Source organism: Mobula birostris, chromosome 7, assembly GCF_030028105.1.
Source record: "Mobula birostris isolate sMobBir1 chromosome 7, sMobBir1.hap1, whole genome shotgun sequence".
Classification (NCBI taxonomy): Eukaryota; Metazoa; Chordata; class Chondrichthyes; order Myliobatiformes; family Myliobatidae; genus Mobula; species Mobula birostris.
In genome coordinates this window covers 187,850,405-187,869,291 of record NC_092376.1, presented here as the reverse complement: position 1 = coordinate 187,869,291, position 18,887 = coordinate 187,850,405, and positions in this window count along the sequence as shown.

The window sequence follows — 18,887 nt, the reverse complement described above, 5'->3', positions numbered from 1 at the left end:
ATTCTCGATCGCACAGTAGCAACGGCAGCGAAGCAGGCATTTCAGAAGTTTCTCCAGGTGTTCCTCCGTTCTTCTCATGTCTGTCTCCATCAAATCAGGATTGTTTTTTGAATGCTTTTAGATATCATGATTTCAAAAAATAAAAGGAACATTGTCATACAAATTCTTTCTACCTGAGCAAATGCATGTTCCACCTATCCTGCTAATTTACAGAAGGTCAAATATTCTGGCCTTTAAATAACACTGCAGAAGGTCTAGTGCGTGAAATTGCTAGCTTTCTATTTTAGTGGATGTGCTGATTCATCTAAAAGAAATGAATTTATGCCTCTATTAAGCTAGCAAATGTGTTCAGTATTTAAAATGCAATTATTCTGCAGTTTGATTACGTGCCCAGGGAATTGTTTTGTTTCAATTATTGATAAGAAAAAGGGTCAGAGCTTGCTGGCAGCAATGAGTCATCTGCACACAGCACTGGCATATAGATAATACTGTGCAAAAGTCTTAGGCACATATAGATAGCTAGGGTACCCAAGACTTTTGCACAGTACTGTAATAATTTTATGTATTGCACTGTACAGCTGCCATAAAAAAAAAACAAATTTCATGACATGTGAGTGATGATAAACCCGATTCTGAAGTGGGTCTCTATTGTGGACTGAGAATGGGAAGGAGGCAGGGAGAAAGGAATCATGGTTGCGAAAAGGGAAGGGAGAGGGAAAGGAATGGAAAGCACTAGGGAAACATTCTTTAGTGATCAATAAACCAGTCATTTGGAATCAAATGATCTTCCCAGTTGTCTCAGGGCTGGCTGTGTCTGCACCCGCGTCACCCTCCCATGCTCTTGGCACTCCTTTTCTGCCACCCGTCCCACTCCCCTCCCATAGCACTCCAGACTCACCATTCTCAGCACGCTTTGCTGCTGCCAGATTTACAAACTCACCATCTGCTCCATATTGACAAAGGTCTTAGGCACCTTTGCTATATATATCACACACACACACACATATATATCATATCATATATATTATATATATATTGCAAGTCCCATGAAATGACAGGACAATACAGTTCACTGGTGCTACAGAGCTAAAATGTCTCACCTACCCTGACAGTGGAAAAGCTTTGCCATCTGGCTGGGCCACAGTACAGTGTTTTGCAAGCTGACAAATCTGTCAATATTGAATGATTCTGAAAATTGATGTCAACCAGAAATGCAAAAAAAAAGAAAAAAGTTAAGGACTTTTTTTCCCTAATAAAGCAAGTAGGAAGGGTCGGTCATGTGAGGGGGAAGATGCAGGCCGGTAGAGGGCAGTGGTGTTGGAGCAGTTGGGTGGAAGAGAAGGGGACCAGGATTAGGATGGGGAGTGACAGGGGCAGGTCCTGACACTGGTGGCAAACTTGTGGTGGGAGGGCAGAGCCTTTGTGTCAAACTGCTGTGGCAATAACATTGAGAGTTGCTAGTGGTTCTATGTAAGCTTAAAGTTCAAAGTTCAAAATAACTTTATTACTGAAAAATGTACATGTCACCATATATTACCCTGAGATTCATCTTCTTACAGGCATTCATAGTAAAACAAAGAAATACAATAGAGTCAATGAAAAACTACACACAAAGACTGACAAACAACCGAAGCATAAAAGAAGACAGTGTAAGTAAGTAAGTGTAAATAAATAATACTGAGTACATGAGTTGTATAGTCCTTGAAAGTGAGTCCATAGGTTGTGGAATCAGCTCCGAGTTGAGGTGACTGAAGGGTAATAACTGATCCTAAAGTTGATGGTGTTCACCTGCTGGAAAGGTCCAGCCAAACAAGCAATTTAAAAGTTCTTGAAAAATGAACTGAGTTTAATTGTTTTTCTTTAAAATGCAAAATAATTTAATTCCAAATTGAGAAGTCTAAATGTCCATATAAAGGAGAGAAAGATTTCCATTGGGGTGCAAGTTATAACAAAGTTATTAAATTATTTCTTGACAAATTTTGTTCCATTCAAATGCCCCAGAAGTGTAAGGTCTATAACTGAGCCCTCAACCATTTCAGCTTTCCTGTATTTTATTCCAGTAAATGATACTTTGGCAATCTAATTGCATCTTTGCCCATGTTTAGTGTTTTCCACAGGTTAATTAACATTACAATATTGCTTTAGAACACAAGCGCATTCAGCTGCATTTTCCAAGGGACTTGATTTTTATTAGGTGTTTATTGATTTTAATCAATGTAAATCCTTTGAGTGCAACAAAATATGGCAAGCAGTTCTGCATATCTTCAAGATATTCCAAAGATTTTTGCAGTCAATTAGGAATGTCTCAAGTGTACTTGTTGTTGCATTGTTAAAGTAAGAAAGTGATTTGTACTGTACATATCAAGGTCTCACAAGCACCAATAGATTTTGCTGACGAGAAGCACAATCCATTATCCACACAGCCCTGTTCTTACCTTAACCAAATTTAGAAGGCCAATATCACAACTCTCCACTCTGTTCAGTTGGGTAGTGAGGCCTAGGTAGTGGCCAGGCTTCTGGTAATAGAATATGGAGACCATTCACCCAGCCTGTCCTTGTTAGGCTTTGACAAAGGGCAAAGGTGGAACCAAAGCTTGGCGTGCCATTGATTTTAACTGTTCTAAATTTTTAATTTTTTTTTATGTAGAGTTCCAGCATGGAACAGTCCCTTCTGGCCCAATGAGCTGCACAACTGGCAATATTGAAACCCATGTGTGGAGGAAAGACTGACCCTGATATAGAGACAGTAATGAGAGTTTATTCACAATGATTCCAAAAGACCATCAGTGACTTGGTCAAGCAATACTGCTAGAAGTAATATTCTCAAAACGAGGACCCCACGATTAGTACTAATCAGGCAGCCGATTAAATAATACAAGTCACATGAAATCCCTGTACCTATCAAAATAAACTTAATGAGCTGATACAGAAAGCACTAGAAAACCACATTACAAAGAGCAAGTCACTTGGGAGAAACACAAGGAACTTTAAATGATTAATGACTTTCATTTAACAATGATTAACCATTTCAGGTGCTCTAAAACCTTTGGAGCCCAATGCTCTCCAGCACAATGCACAGGCCCAATGAACTTATTACATGCCTAGCAACCCAACTAGCCAAATCATAGGACAATTTACAATGAACAATTCCAATAATCTAAGTATGTCTCCAGAATCAGGAGTATATGGGCCACGACATACAAACTCCTCACAGACGGCATTGGAATTAGAAATCTGAACTTCAACACCCTGAGCTCAAATAATGTCACACTAATGGTTACATTGCTGTAGTGAGTCTCTGAGACATTTAAAAGGACCAAATAAAAATACAATAAACAATAATAAGTATAGTTAATGGAATCTGATTAGACCTGGGACACTGTCTCCTGAGGAACTTTATCACATTGTCTTGTAGCCAGGTTGATTGACCTCCAATTACAAGACTAGGGCAGGACAAGATTAGTAGAAAGCTAACAATCAGCACCATTGTTAGCAGCCTCAGTAAGTCTTCAGTTTATTGACCACAAAGAGGAAGAAAGGTGGACATGACACACAGTGGAAAAAAAATCTCCCTTTTTTCACTCTGATGCCTTAAAGATTCAACATTTAAATGTCAGGGCATCACACAGGAATAAAACAGCATGATACCTGATTCAAAAGTGATAATGGCTTCACAGCATTGGAGAGAATGAAAGAAAATACATAATTTTTCAAGTGCAGACAAATAAGTCTCACACAGACTAGCTGAAGCTGTGATTGAATCCCTTGCCTTTGGAAAATACTCAGAGGAACATTTATTTTTCTTTCTTTCTTTTTTAATTGAAAATTACTCATGAAGCTCATCATTAGATGAGAAAGGATCACTTGATATATTGTTGAGACACATCAGCATCAGTGGGTCCTGATGCAGTTCGCACATGTTACCAAAGCTGCCTACAATCTCTCTGAAATGAGAGATGAAAATGGAGAGCAATTTACTCTAAGTGCCAGGCACTACTGTCCTCCTATCAAATACATATTTCACTCCAGGACCCCAAGATCTGTGGTTTGACAAAACTCACTTGTGACATGATTCTGGTGTGTGCCACCAAGAAAGTGAATAAAATTGTTTAACCACTTGCAGCTGGGAATGATGTCAGCTGCCTGGGGAGATCTTGGGATAAGGTGTGGGAAGGAGCAATTATGGAGAAAGATAGTTTGTCTTTGTAATTTGCTTGTGTTGGAGAAGGAAACAAGAGGGACCAGGGTGAGACAGTTTCAGAAAGCACATTAATTTATTAGGCTTCACTTACACTTTGAACACAAAGGCAATTTGCCATTAATATAGAATTTTCATGTAGGTTTCACTGTTCATTCTTCAGAATGAGCACAAATCTCCATGTTCGATGCCTTATTTAAATTAGGTATCTTTCTTATAGGAACTCAGTTTCTGTACTAATGTGTTTTGATGCCTCATGATATTATGCTTCCATTGAAGAGGTAGTATGATCCGGGACTCACCAGGTCATCTTCTTAGACACTCTGCTGGGACTGACAATTGATTTTGATTCTAGGTTCTGAGATAGCTAAATAAGCTTTTCACAGATGCAGATTTTCCATTGCTTATGCACAGCCTCAATTTGCTTTCAATACCTGCCCTTGAGATTCAAAACAGCTCCTTCATCCCCCTGTGGACGAGGGTCAGAGACTCCCAGCAGACAGTAAACATATTTTATTTTTTTTAACACACCCGTAAAATGCTGAAGGAATTCAGCAGGTCAGGCAGCCTCTGTGGAAAGGGTTAAAAAGTGGTGATGTCTATATTTTGATGGAAGTGTTCTGATACTTGATATCTATGAGGGAAAGAAATGTAAATGTAAGTGTATCTGGAAATTGAAAGTTTTGTTATGCTGAGCAAAAAAAAATTACAAATTATTTTTAAAAAGTCAAAGTTTTGGGCCAAGACCCTTCATCAGGCCTGGAAAGGAAGGGGGAGGAAGCTAGAAAAGAACAATAGGCTGGAAGGTGATAGGTGAAGCCAGTTGAGGAGGAATGTAGTCTGGAGGTGAAGAGGCTGGATGAAGTGAGAAGCTGGGAGGTGATTGGTGGAAAAGGAAAAGTGAGGAATGATAGATATTACCTATAGAGAGGCAGTGGACAGCACGCCTGTGACAGTCCCCCTCAGAAATCGATACATGGTTTTGGATACTGTTGAAGAAGCTGACCTGACAGAGGAGGACCACTGTGAATGAGACTCTGGCATTCTGCCCAGTGCCACAATCAAGAGAGCAAGGAGAAATGCAGTAATTTTAGGGGATTCCATAGTAAGGGGGACGGACAAGAGATTCTGCGAGCCGGACAAGGATACCCAGATGGTGTGTTGCCTCCCTGGTGCCAGGGTATGGGACGTCTCAGATCGGGTCCAGAGTATTCTGAGGACAGAGGGCGAGCAACCAGAAGTCTTGGTACATGTTGGTACCAATGACGTGGACAGAAAAGGAGAGGAGGTCCTGAAGAATGATTACTGGGAGCTAGGAAGAAAATTGAAAAGCCGGACCTCCAGAGTAATAATCTCAGGATTGCTGCCTGAGCTGCGCGCTAATGAAGGTAAGAATAGCAGAATTAAGCAGATGAATGTGTGGCTAAGTAACTGGTGCAGGGGGCAGGGCTTCAAATTCTTGGATCATTCGGATCTATTTGGGGAGGTATGACTTCTACAAAAACGATGGGTGAACTCAAAAGGTACTAATATCCTGGCGGGATTGTTTAATATAGCTGTTAAGGAGGGTTTAAACTAAGTTGGCAGGGAGAAGGAAACCAGGGTGTTAAGGTCGAGGAAGAGGAAAATAGAAATAAGTCAAAGATACTGTGCAGCAAAGATGGTAAGAAGGACAGACCGGTGAATATACAGGATAATTTGTTGCGAGATAGAAATATAGCAAATTCAGTAACAGATACTGAACTAAAAGTACTGTACTTAAATGCATGCAGCATTAGAAATAAAGTGGATGACCTTGTACAGCTACAGGTTAAAAGATATGACATTGTGGCCATCACCGAGTCATGGCTAAATGATGGATGTGATTGGGAGCTGAATGTCCAAGGATGCACAGTGTATAGGAAAGACAGGAAGGTGGTAAAGCGGGTGGCGTGGCCCTGATGGTGAGCAACAACATTAAATCAATAGAAAGAAGGGACATAGGATCAGAAGAGGTAGAATCGTTATGGGTAGAGTTAAGAAATGGCAAGGGTAAAAAGACACTAACAGCAGTTATATACAGGCCTCCAAACAGCAGCCGGGATGTGGACTACAAGTTGCAGCTGGAAATAGAAAAAGTGTGTCAGAGGAAAATGTCAAGATAATTATGGGGGATTTTAATATGAAAGTGGATTGGGAAAGTCAAGAAGGTACTGGATCTCAGGAGAGAGAGTTTGTAGAATGTCAACAGGATGGCTTTTTGGAGCAGGTTGTCCAGGGGACCGGCTGTTTTGGATTGGGTGCTGTGTAACGAACCTGAGGCGATTAAGGAGCTGGAGGTAATGGAATCCCTTGGAAGTAGTGATCATAATATGATTGAGTTCAGTTTCAAATTTGAAAAGGAGAAACTGGTATCAGGTGTATCGATATTTCAGTGGAAAAGGGGAAATTACAGTGGTATGAGAGAGGAACTGGCCCAAGTCGATTGGAAAAGTAAGCTAGATGGAGGGACGGCAGAGCAGAATTGGATGAAATTCCTACAAGAAATAAGGAAAGTGCAAGGAAAATACATTCGAAGAAAAAAGGAAATCATGAATGGAAAAATGGCACAAATGTGGCTAACGAGAGAGGTTAAGGCAAAAATAAAAGCAAAAGAGACGGCGTACAAGGAAGCAAAAATTAGTGGGGAAAATGAGGACTGGAAGACTTTTAAAAACTTACAGAAGGAAACTAAGCAAGTCATTAGGAAAGAAAAGATGAATTGTGAAAGGAAGGTGGCGATTAACATAAAAAAGGATACTAAGAGTTTTTTTTAGAACATAGAACATGGAATAGTACAGCACAGTACAGGCCCTTTGGCCCACAATGTTGTGCCGACTTTCAAACCCTGCCTCCCATATAAGCCCCCACTTTAGATTCCTCCATTTACCTGTCTAGTAGTCTCTTAAACTTCACTAGTGTATCTGCCTCCACCGCTGACTCAGGCAGTGCATTCCACGCACCAACTACTCTCTGAGTAAAAAACCTTCCTCTAATATCCCCCTTGAACTTCCCACCCCTTACCTTAAAGCCATGTCCTCTTGTATTGAGCAGTGGTGCCCTGGGGAAGAGGCGCTGGCTATCCACTCTATCTATTCCTCTTATTATCTTGTACACCTCTATCATGTCTCCTCTCATCCTCCTTCGCTCCAAAGAGTAAAGCCCTAGCTCCATTAATCTCTGATCATAATGCATACTTTCCAAACCAGGCAGCATCCTGGTAAATCTCCTCTGTACCCTTTCCAATGCTTCCACATCCTTCCTATAGTGAGGTGGGAAAAATATGAGGTGGTTTAAATATATGAAGTTCAAAAGAGTGACAAGGGTAGATAGAGGACTGTTTGAAAATGATGCTGGAGAAATTACAATGGGTAACAAAGAGATGGAGGAGGAACTAAATGAGTATTTTGCATCAGTCTTCACAGTGGAAGACATGAGCAATATACCTGATAGCCAGAGGTATCAGGGAATAGAATTAGGTACAGTCAAGATTACTAGAGAGAAAGTGCTTGGGAAGCTAAGTGGACTAAGAATAGATAAGTCTCCCAGTCAGGATGAGGTGCACCCAAGGGTTCTGAAGGAGGTGGCTTTGGAGATTGTGGAAGCATTGGAAATGATCTTCCAGGAATCAATAGACTCTGGCATGGTTCCAGAGGACTGGAAGGTTGCAAATGTAGTTCCGCTGTTTAAGAAAGGAGGGAGGCAGCAAAAAGAAAATTACAGACCTATTTGTCTGACATCGGTAGTTGGAAACCCTAACCTTAACCCTCAAGGACGAGGTTATGAAATACCTTGAGGTGCATGACAAAATAGGCTAAAGCCAGCATGGTTTCATGAAGGGAAGATCCTGTCTCACCAACCTATTGGAATATTTTGAGGTAATCTCAAATAAGATTGACAAGGGAGAGGTTGTGGATGTTGTGTATTTGGATTTTCAAAAGGCCTTCGATAAGGTGCCAAATATGAGGCTGCTTAATAAGATGAGAGCCTATAGAATTACAGGAAAGATATTGGAATGGGTGGAGCATTGGCTGATAGGCAGAAAACAAAGGGTGGGAATAAAGGGATCCTATTCTGATTGGTTGCCGGTTACTAGTGGAGTTCCGCAGGGGTCGGTGTTGGGGCAGCTTCTTTTTACAATGTATGTCGATGATTTAGATTATGGATTAAATGGTTTTGTGGCTAAATTTGCGGATGACACCAAGATAGGTGAAGGAGCAGAAAGTGTTGAAGAAACGGAAAGGTTGCAGAGAGACTTGGTCAGTTTAGGAGAGTGGGCAAAGAAATGACAGATGAGATACAATATTGAGAAATGTACGGTTGTACATTTTGGAAGAAGAAATAATCGGGCAGATTATTATTTAGCTGGGGAGAAAATTCAAAAATCGGAAGTGCAAAGGGACTTGGGGGTCCTCGTGCAGGCTATACTTGACCTGGTATTGGAAAATGAACCTGGTCAGGTGTCAGATCTCTTGATGGGAGAGCATTTTGGAGGTAGTGATCACAACTCTCTCTCCTTTACCATAGTGCTAGAGAGGGATAGGAGCAGACAATTTGGAAAAACATTTAACTGGGGTAGGGAGAAATCTGATACTACTTGGCAGGAACTTGGAAGCACAAATTGAGAGCAGATGCTCTCAGGAAAATGTACAGCAGAAATGTGGAAAATGTTCAGGGAATATTTGCATGGCGTTCTGCATAGGTATGTTCAATTGTGGGAGAGAAAGGATGGCAGGCTAAAAGAACCATGGCGTACAAAGGATGTGGAAAATCTAGTTAAGAAGAAAGAAAAACTTACAAAAGGCACTGACAGAGTTCTAAAACAATATAAGTTTCCAGGAAGGAGCTTAAGAATGAAATCTTAAGTGGTCATGAGAAGGCCTTGGCGGACAGGATTAAGGAAAACCCCAAGGCATTCTACAAGTATGTTAAGAGCAAGAGGATAAGACATGAGAGAACAGGACCAATCAAGTGTGACAGTGGAAAAGGGTGTATGGAACCAGAGGAGATAGCAGAGGTACTTAATGAATACTTTGCTTCAGCATTCACAACGGAAAAGGATCTTGGCGATCGTTGGGATGACTTGCAGCAGACTGAAAAGCTTGAGCATGTAAATATTAAGGAAGAGGATGTGCTGGAGCTTTTGGAAAGCATCAAGTTGGATAAGTCACCGGGACTGGACGGGATGTACCTTAGGTTACTGTGGGAAGTGAGGGAGGAGATTGCTGGGCCTCTGGTGATGAACTTTGCATCATCGATGAGGATAAGAGAGGTTCCAGAGGATTGGAGGGTTGCAGATGTTGTTCCCTTATTCAAGAAAGGGAGCAGAGATGGCCCAGGAAATTATAGACCAGTGAGTCTTACTTCAGTGGTTGGTAAGTTGATAGAGAAGATCCTGAGAGGCAGGATTTATGAACATTTGGAGAGGCATAATACAATTAAGAATAGTCAGCATGGCTTTGTCAAAGACAGGTTGTGCCTTAAGAGCCTGATTGAATATTTTGAGGATGTGACTAAACCCATTGATGAAGGAAGGGCAGTAAGTGTAGTGTATATGGATTTCAGCAAGGTATTTGATAAGGTACCACATGCAAAGCTTACCGAGAAAGTAAGGAGGCATGGGATCCAAGAGGACATTGCTTAGTGGATTCAGAACTGGCTTTCCCACAGAAGGCAAAGAGTGGTTGTAGATGAGTCATATTCTGCATGAGGGCAGTCACCAGTGGTTTTGCTCAGGGATCTGTTCTGGGACCCTTACTCTTTGTGATTTTTATAAATGACCTGGATGAGGAAGTGGAGGGATGGGTTAGTAAATTTGCTGATGACACAAAGGTTGGTGGTGTTGTGGATAGTGTGGAGGTCTGTCAGAGGTTACAGCAGGACATTGATAGGATGTAAAACTGGGCTGAAAAGTGGCAAATAGAGTTCAGCCAAGATAAGTGTGAGGTGGTTCATTTTGATAGGTCAAGTATGATGGCAGAATATAGCATTAATGGTAAGACTCATGGCAGTGTGAAGGATCAGAGGTATTTTGGGGTATGAGTCCATAGGACACTCAAAGCTGCTATGCAGGTTGACTCTGTTGTTAAGAAGGCATACAGTTCACTGGCCTTCATCAACCATGGGACTGAGTTTAAGAGCCGAGAGGTAATGTTGCAGCTATATAGGACCCAGTCAGATCCCTCTTGGAGTACTGTGCTCAGTTCTGGTTGCCTCAGAACAGGAAGGACGTTGAAACTATAGAAAGGGTGCAGAGGAGATTTACAAGGATGTTGCCTGGATTGAGGAGCATGCCTTATGAGAATAGGTTGAGTGAACTCGGCCTTTTCTCCTTAGAGCGATGGAGGATGGGAGGTGACCTGATAGAGGTGTACAAGATAATGAGAGGCATTGATCGTGTGGATAGTCAAAGCCTTTTTTCCAGGGCTGAAATGGCTAGCATGAGAGGGCACAGTTTTAAGGTTCTTGGAAGTAGGTAGAGAGGAGATGTTATGGGTAAGTCTTTTACATGCAGAGAGTGGTGAGTGCATGGAATGGGCTGCTGGTGGTAGTGGTGGAGGTGGAAACGATAGGGTCTTTTAAGAGACTCCTGGATAGGTACACGGAGCTTAGAAAAATAGTGGGCTATGGGTAAGCCTTAGTAGTTCTAAGGTAAGGACATATTTGGCAAAACTTTGTGGGCCAAAGGGCCTGTATTGTGCTGTTGATTTTCTGTGTTTCTGTGTTTCTAAATTAGGAGAACTAGAAGGGGTCATGAGAAGGCCATGGCAAGCAGGATTAAGGACAACCCTATGGCATTCTTCAAGTATGTAAAGAGCAAAAGGATGAGCCGTGTGAGAATAGGACCAATCAGGTACGATAGTGGAAGCATGTGCTTGGAATCAGTAGGGGAGGTACTTAAAGAATACTTTGCTTCAGTACTCAGCACGGAAAAGGACCTTGGCAGTTGTGGAGATGACTGAGAGCGGACTGAAGCGCTGGAGCATATAGATATTAAGAAAGTCTTTTGAAAACTATTAAGTCAGTTAAGTGGCTAGGCCTGGATGAGATATACCCCAGGCTACTGCGGGAAGCAGGGGAGAGATTGCTGAGCTTCTGATGATGATCTTTGCATCATCAGTAGGAATAGGAGATGTACCAGAGGATTGGAGGGTTCCGAATGTTGTTCCCTTGTTCAAGAAAAGGAGTAGAGATAACCCAGGAAATTATAGACCAGAGGTAGTCAATTTGTTGGGGAAGATCTTGAGAGGCAGGATTTATGAGCATTTGGAGATTAGGGATATTCAGCATGGCTTTGTCAAATGGCAGGTTGTGCCTTATGAGCCTGATTGAATTCTTTGAAGATGTAACAAAGCACATTGATGAAGGTAGAGCAGTTAGTGTACATAGATTTAATTAAGGCACTTGATAAGGTTGCCCATGCAAGGCTTATTCAGAAAGTAAGGAGGCATGGGATCCAAGGAGACCTTGCTTTATGGATCCAGAATTTGGCTTGCCCACAGAAGGCAAAAGGTGGTTGTAGATGGTTCATTTTCTGCATGGAAGTTGGTGACCAGTGGTGTTCCGCAGGAATCTGTTCTGGGACCCCTCCTCTTTCTGATTTTTATATGTGACCTGGATGAAGAACTAGGAGGGTGGGTTAGTAAGTTTGCTGATGACACAAAGGTTGGAGGTGTTGTTGATAGTCTGGAGGGCTGTCAGAGGTTACAGCAGGACATCAATAGGGTGCAGAACTGGGCTGAGAAGTGGCAGATAGAGTTCAACCCAGGTAAGTGTGAGGAGGTTCATTTTAGTAGGTCAAATTTGTAAACAGAATATAGTACTAATTGTAAGACTGTTGGCAGTGTTGGTAAGAGCCGTGATGTAATGTTACAATATATAAGACCTTAGTCAGACCCCACTTGGAGTATTGTGTTCAGTTCTGGTCACCTCACAGCAGGAAGAATGTTGTTATAATAGAAAGAGTGCAGAGGAGATTTACAAGGATTTTGCCTGGATTGGAGAGTGTGCCGTATGAGAATAGATTGAGTGAAGTTGACCTTTTCTCCTTGGAGCGACAGAGGATGAGGTGACCTGACAGATGTGTATAAGATGATGAGAGGAATTGATTGTGTAGATAGCCAGAGGCATTTCCCACAACTGAAATGGCTAACATAAGGGGGCATTGTTTTAAGGTGCTTGGAAGTAGGTGCAGAGGGGATGTCAAGGGTATGTTTTTCACACAAAGAGTGGTGGGCGAGTGGAATGCACTGCCAGCGATGATGATAAAGGTGGATACAATAGGGTCTTTAAAGAGACTCTTAGATGGGTGCATAAAGTTTAGGAGAATAGAGGGCTATGTGGTAGCAAATTCTCGGCAGTATCTAGTGCAGGTTACATTGTCGGCACAACATTGTGGGCCAATCGGCCTGTAATGTGCTGTAGATTTCTATGTTCCATGGGAATTTTCACGTATTGCACTCTACTGCTGCATCAAAACAACACTTTTCATGACACATATGAGTGATAATTAACCTGAATCTGATATTTCTGTCACAGTAGCAGAATTAAATATCACTGTGATGATTGTACGCTCTAGTATCAATTGTTTGGCGACAATAAAGTATAAAGTATTCTTTGCTTTATTTTCTTGAGAGTTCTGTGATCAATATCCTTTGATCATTCATCTCTGAGGCTGGGGTAAAAAAAAAGTCCTTCAAATGGTCTCCTTTTGTGCAGTAATGTCATTAAATCAACAATCATTACAATATGCAAGGACATTTTTTTCCAGACTTTTCTCTATACTCTTTTGAAGAGCTTTATTTATCACATCGAAACACACCGTGAAAAGTATCAATTTGCATCAAATCAAATCAGTGAGGATCAACAAGTGTTGCTGTGATTTTGGTGCCTTCATAGCATACCCACAGCTCACTACCCTTAAATGTACAGTACTATGCCAAAGTCTTAGGTGCAGATATACAGCTAGGATGCCTAAGAATTTTACACTCTACTGTAGTAATTTTATGTATTACACTGTACTGATGCAAAAAAATACAGTCTGTCAGTGATGGTTAACCTGATTCCGATAAGGGTCTCTTTTGTGGATTGAGAGTGGGAAGGGGGTAGGAAATGGTTGTAGAAAGGGGAAGGTAGAGTGGAAGGAGTGGAAAGCAACAGAGAACATTGTCTAATGATCAATAAACCAATTGCTTGCAAACAAATTGCCTTGCTTGGTGTCTCAGGGTAAGTGTGTCTGCACTTGTACCACCCACTACCCCGGCACTCCTTCTCTGCCACCTGTCCCACAACCCTCCCACAGCGCTCCACCCTCACCATTCCCAACATCCCTTGCTTCCACCAGATTTACAAACGTGCTCACTGCTCCACATTGACCAACGCAGCACTGTGCAAACGGCTAAGGTACCCTAATGATACTGATGTGCCTAAGGGTTTTGCACGGTGCTATACGTCTTCAGAATGTGGGAAGAACCTGGAGCTCCCGGGGAAAAATTATATGGTAATCGGGTGTCTGCACAAACTCCTTACAGACAGCAACAAGAATTGAATCACGATCTTACATCTCACACTTTAATAACATTATGCTAACCACTACACTACCTTACCACCTTGCTCCTACAACTCTCCCAACTGATTGTGCTTTTCTGGTACTGATCTCCTAGGCAACCCTGAATTTAATTGCTCCACCATTGGAGGCCATGCCATCATCTGCCACGGCCTGAAGATTTACAGTGCTTCAGCTTGATGTGTTTGTCATCTTTCCTCCTCCTCCCTCTTTAAAAATGCTCCTTGAAACATATCATTTTGACCTGGCCCTCAGCTGTCTTTCCTGATACCTCTCTATGTCACTCAGTGTCAGCTTCATTGCTTAAAAACGGCCCTGTGAAGTGACATTGGGATATTTTGCTGCATTATGGTTGTCAACTGTTAAATTGATGCTATTGTTGTTGTGGCAAAGTATACAGAGGTAGGAGAGGTCTACTGAGTCTTTGAGATACGATTAATAGACAGAAATCAGTTAATCTTTACTGTATCCAACACCAGCAAAATTGACCGATTAAATCCCAAGAAGTTCAATTAACCCTGTAAGTATATCCCTTGTAGAGAAAGGGTGTTGAGGTGTTTACTATCCTTGTGAGAGGAAGGGCTTTCCTTTTTTAACTCCCAGTGGTAAACTCCAGTTTTATGCTTTTACATGCTGGTTTCCCCAGTAAGAAGAAATCAATTTTTTATCATTCCTTTAGAACAACGATTCCCAACCTGGGGTCCACGGACTCCTTGCTTAATCGTATTGGTCCACGGCATAAAAAAGGTTGGGAATACCTGCTTTTGAGTCATTTTATCACCTTGAGTACCTAAAGTCAGATTAAAGGCAGTTATTCTCTAATTAATACAATGATATTGGGTGCAATACTTCCAGTTTTATTCTGTTGAAAATTATTGGATATTGATGCAATATCTTTACCAAGGTATAGAGGTGGCATAGATTTCTTTATGTATTGATAGAAGATAGAGTACATAATTAGAGGGTGTTTGAATCTAAATTAATCTGGGCTAATAGTCGTGAACAATTGAATTTCTCCATGTCCTTACCTTATAGAAGGGAGCTTTTGTTCTCCATTATGTCTTTGACCATTTCCTTTAACTCTCTCCAAATTCTAACAGTTACTTACACAATAGAGGTAGCTTACAGTAGCCAGTTAACTTACCAAACTATATATGTTTGCAATGTGGAAGAAACCCACAAAGTTACGGAGAGAATATTCAAGGTCCACATAAACTGCACGAGTGTTCAGGACAGAACGCCAAACACTCAGCTGTGAGATAGGGGATCTTACAAATAGATAGATCATAAGATATGGGAACAGAATTAGGCTATTTGTCATCATGGCTGATCCATTTTTCCTCTCAGCCCCAATCTCATGCCTTCTCCCCGTATCCTTTCATGACCCAACCAATCAAGAATCTATCAACTTCTGCCTTAAATATACATAAAGACTTGGCCTTCACAGCTGCCTGTGGCAAAGAATTCCACCAATTCACCACTCCCTGGCTAAAGATATTCCTCCTCATCTCTGTTCTAAAAGGACTCCCCTCTATTTTGAGGTTATTTCCTCTGGCCCTAGATTCTCCCGTTATAGGAAACATCCGTTCCACATCCACTCTATCAAGGTCTTCCACCATTCAATAGGTTTCAAAGAGGTTACCCCTCATTTTTCTGAATTCTAGTGAATACTGGCCAGAGCCATCAAACCCTCTTCACATGACAAGCCATTCAATTGTGGAATCATTGAAATTTTGAGCCAGGTTCAGCACAACCTTTCTGAGCTAAGGGCCCCAAAGTACTCCATGTGAGGTCTCATCAGTGTTTTATAAAGCCTCAATGTTACATCTTTGCTTTTATATTCTCATCTGAGATGTTGATAGTCCAAGAACTCGAAGCTGCCCACTCTTTCCATTGCTAACCCCTCAATGAGGACTGGTTTGGTGCTTCCTGAAGTCCACAATCAATTTCTTGGTCTTGCAGATGTTGAGAGTGATGATGTTGTTGTGACATGAACCCCAGCCTACTAGCCAATCTATCCCGTATGTGGTTTTTTTGTCACCATCTGAAGTTTTGCTAACAATAGTGATGTCATCAGATATTTAACTACATACATACAACCCAGATGTTTTGATCTGAATAGACATGACACTAACTGTTATTATAGATTTATGTGGAAAATCAGTGACTGCAGACTGAGATATGAATGTAATTTGCTCATAGAAGTTTAGGAGCATGACACAGTAATACTCATGAAAAACTTCCGTATTAAATGCAGCAGAAGAGTTAGGTACAGTGAATTCACATACTGTATAAACAATGCAATCAGTCATAACAAAGACAAAAAACCCACCTGGTATTGGAAATTTAATTAACTTATATCAGCATTTAGCTCTCATATGAACAAAGGTGATTTGCTGCATACTAACCCACCTTTCATTGGCTTTTGCAGCGATGGTGTTTTATCTAACTCCAGGGAGGTAATTAAAACATTGGGTGCTTTCTCCTCTTCCCAATTAAATTTGGAAAATTACTTTTTCATTGTTGTTTTGCTTTTTTAATTTATTTCATTCCCCTTCTGCCCTCCTTATTCCTTCTTACTTTCCCTCACTCCCATTTACTTCATCCTCCCTCTCTCCCCCTCTCTCCCATTCCTATTTCCCTTCCCAATCTTTATTCTATTTTCTATCAATGATTTCAATCTAATCTATACAACTCTTGCACAGTACTGTATTTCAAGATGGAATGGAGAGCAAGTTTGTAAATCCAGCAGGAGCAAAGGTTGTTGGGGATGGTGAGGGTAAAGCCCAGTGAGAGAGGTGTAGGACAGATGGCAGAAAAAAGTGCCAGGGCAGAAGGTGGTGTGGGTGCAGACACACCCAGCCCTGAGACACCAGGCAAGATCATTTGATCCCAAACAACTGGTTAATTGATAATTACAGAATGTCTCTCTGGTGTTTCCTACTCCTGCTCCTATCCCTTCCCTCTTTCCCAATCATGATTCCCTTCTCCCTGCCTCCCTTCCCACTCTCAGTCCACAATAGAGACCCATATCAGAATCAGGTTTATCATCACTCACATTTGTCATGAAGTTTGTTTTGTTTCATGGCAGCAAAACAGTGCATACATAACATAATTACATTGCTGTGAAAAAGTCTTAGACATCCTAGCAGATGTTGGTAAGACCTCAGACAAAGTTAGGAATCAAAAGGTTGAGCATGGTGCGACTAGTGTCCTGAGCTGTGTACATTTCAATGGAAGAAGTATTGCAGGAAAGGCAGATGATAATGCTGAACATGAGGTAGCAGGTTTACAAACAGAGGAACAGCAATCTGTGATGAGGAGAAGCTGTTGCTAGGGCAAAATTGCAGTCAACAGGATGAGTTGCAATGTAAAAGACAGGCAAAATCAAAAAGGGTGAATACAGGACTAAAAATGTTGTATGTGAATGCATGCAGTATATGGAATAAGGAGAATTAGAGAGGCATGTGAGAGGAGTTGGCTAGAATTGATTGGAAAAGAACATTGGCAGGGATGACAGAAGTGCAGCAATGACTGGAATTTCTGGACGAAATTCAGAAGGCACAGAATATATATACATCCCAAAGAGGAAGAAGTATTCTAAAGGCAAAATGACACAACCATATCTATCAAGAGAATTCACAGGCAACATAAACCCCAAAAGAGGGCATATAATAGAGCAAAAACTAATGCATAGTGGATTGGGAAGCTTTTAAAAATCAGCAGAAGGCAACTGAATAGTCATTAAGAAAGTAAAGATAGAATATGAAAGCAGGTTAGCCAATAATATGAAAGAGGATACCAAAAGTTTCTTCAGATACATAAAGTGTAAAAGAGAGATGAGACCGGATATTGGACTGTTGGAAAATGATGCTAAAGAGGTAGTACTGGAGGACAAAAAAATGGCAAATGAACTGAATAAGCATTTTGCATCAATCTTCACTGTGGAAGACACTAGCAGTATTGTGGGAGTTCCAGGTACGTATCAGGGGGCATGAAGTGTGTGAAATTATCATAACTAGAAAGAAGGTTCTTGGGAAACTGAAATGCCTGAAGTTAGATAATTCACCTGGACTAGATTGTGTACGCTTCAGAGTTCTGAAAGAAATGGTTGAATAGATCGTGGAGGCATTAGCAATGATCTTTCAAGAATTACTAGATTCTAGAATGGATCCAGAAGATGGAAAAGTTGCAAATGACACTTCACTCTTCAAGAAGGGAGGAAGGCAGAAGAAAGGAAATTATGGGCTAGTTAGTCTGACCTCAGTGGTTGGGAAGATACTGGAGTTGATTTTTAAGGATGAGGTCTCAGGATACTTTCAATCACATAACATAGGCTATAGTCAGCATGGTTTTCTCAAAGGAAAAAATAGCCTGACGAATCTGTTGGAATTCCCTGAAGAAATAACAAGCAAGATAGACAAAGAAGAATCAGTTGATGTTGTGTACTTGGGTTTTCTAAAGGCCTTTGACAAGATCCCTCACATGAGGCTGCTTAACAAGCTATAAGCCCATAGTATTAGAGGAAAGATTCTAGCATGGTAAAGTGGTGGCTAATTGACAGGAGGCAATCATTGGGAATAAAGGAAGCCTTTTCTGGTTGGCTGCCAGTGACTAATGATCTTCCATGGGTGTCTGTGTTTGGACTGATTATACATTAATACGATTATACCATTATATGTGTTTTTATGTTATATGTCCATGATTTGGATGATGAGATTGTGGACTTTGTTGCAAAGTTTGCAGATGATATGAAGGTAGGTGGAGGGAATGTAGTTTTGAAGAAATAAAGAGGCTGCAGAAGAACTTAGAACAATTAGGAGAATGGACAGAGAAAGGGAAGATGGAATACCGTGACAAGAATTGAGTGGTCATGCACTTTGGTAGATGAAATGGAAGGGTTAACTATTTCCTAAATGGAGAGAATTTACAAAAAAAAACTGAGGTGCAAAGGGACTTGAGAGTCCTTGTGCAAGACTACCTAAAGATTAATTTGCAAGTTGTGTCTGTGGTGAGGAAGGCAAATGCAATGTTAGCATTTATTTCAAGAGGACTAGAATATAAAAGCAAGGACGTAATATTGAGACATTATAAAGCACTGGTGAG